We start from the raw sequence: 416 nt of genomic DNA, 5'->3' as shown, positions 1-416 counted from the left end.
TATATATATATATATATATATATATATATATATATATATATATATGCACATATATGTATGTGTGTGTGTATATGCTTGTGTGTCTGTGTTCTTACAAAGAACTTACAAAGAATAAGTGCTCGACTAAAGGTCCAGCATAGCCGCAATCAAATGACTGAAACAATTAAAAGAAAAAAGAATATATATATATGTATATATATAATATATATATATACATATATATATACAGACACACACTGACACAGACACACACACACACACACATATACACGCACATATATATATATATATATATATATATATATACGCACATACATGTGTCTATGTGTGTTTACCCTTACACACACAGAAATCCATACGAAAGTACGCACGCGTTTTATATAAAACGAAAAACTGAAGAATAAATGCTGATTACC

Source organism: Octopus bimaculoides, chromosome 6 (assembly GCF_001194135.2).
Source record: "Octopus bimaculoides isolate UCB-OBI-ISO-001 chromosome 6, ASM119413v2, whole genome shotgun sequence".
Lineage (NCBI taxonomy): Eukaryota > Metazoa > Mollusca > Cephalopoda > Octopoda > Octopodidae > Octopus > Octopus bimaculoides.
This window is presented reverse-complemented; position numbering follows the sequence as displayed.